This window comes from Pinus tabuliformis, chromosome 4_1 (assembly GCF_031772625.1).
Source record: "Pinus tabuliformis cultivar Carrire ecotype Pingquan chromosome 4_1, CPIR1, whole genome shotgun sequence".
Taxonomy (NCBI): Eukaryota; Viridiplantae; Streptophyta; class Pinopsida; order Pinales; family Pinaceae; genus Pinus; species Pinus tabuliformis.
The window spans coordinates 738,708,878-738,710,309 of record NC_142303.1 but is presented as its reverse complement, the minus strand read 5'-3'; positions in this window follow the sequence as shown (position 1 = coordinate 738,710,309).

Below are 1,432 nucleotides of genomic sequence, written 5' to 3'. Positions count from 1 at the left end.
TGTCAAGGAATGTGAAAATACATATGAGAATTTCACCAACTCACAAGGCACAAACAAAGTCAAAATAAATGATGTCATTCCATGGCAATGTGTTCAACTAAGAATAAAACCTTATTGTTATTATTTGAGGGAAAAACATCTATAAAGTGGGTGGAAATGTTATGAATACAAAATATCATAAAATTATTAATTAAATAAAAAATAAAAAAACAATAAAAAAATAGAAATAACAATAAATTACTCAACCAATTAATGACACCATTAAATTATGAAGGTTAAAGGTCAAATAATGTGACCATTCACCTTCATGGTTAGTCAATGCCTATAAAGGAAAACTACCACAAAACTTTGTAATGACCACTCAATTCTTATTCAAAAATACAATTACATATTTACACTTATATATACAAGACTACACACAATAAATATTCTTGCACTACTTCTTCTCCAAAAAATAGGTGTACTATTTCTAGGAGGGTAATAAGGTTGCCCCCGATTACATGCAAGTAGAACTTGATGAGATTGCACAACCATTTGATGCTATGGCTAGGCAGGGAATGGAGGACTTAAAATTGTCACCTTCTTCGTGGCTACTAGTTGCAGAATAAAAAAATGGACTTCATCCATTCAAGCACACTCATCAATTATGTGTTCTCCCTAACAAATATTAGAATGGAGCGTAATATTTTGATGATGCTCACTTGTGCCCCCACACTAATTAGGCTAGTTTTGGTTATTCTCTTCATAGGTTTATTATTTTGTCTTCACCACCAAGTTGCTGAGGATTCTTAGGTGTTGTGGACTTCACCATGAGAACCTCAGTACAATGCTCAAACGAAGGTGCTTATTAAGAACCAAGTGTATTATAAATAGATTATCATTAATGTCAAAATTGTGTTAAATGTGTTATCATTGGATGGAAAATATAATTGATTTCACGGGTGGTTTTAGGTGGATTTTCAAGCATCGTTATCATTGATGATAAAAAGAAAATTAGAGCATAATCTTTGGAGGCATTTTTAGCATAGAAGATTTGCTCAATTTCTCTTCCAAAACACTCATACGGATAGGGATCTAAAAGAAATTTCCAATGGTATATTGAAATCTGAAAACTACCTACTATAACAAAATATATGGTTGGTCAAAGTTCTCACATGAAAAAGTCAACACGAAAGGTTCCAGGTGCATGCATAGTCAGCATCTAGGTGGCACATAGTTAGTCATGGACCCTGTAGCATAGTCATCATATTGATGGTAGGATATGGTTGCATGGGACCATGTTCAATGCTTAGGATTGATGGTTGGTTGGTTGCACTAGGGGGAATGTAACCTCGCCCTTTATCCTCAATCTTTTTCATTACATCACTCATCGTTAAAGTCCTAAGGTGATATGGTCATATGACCAAGAAAACAAAGGGTGCATAAGTGACAA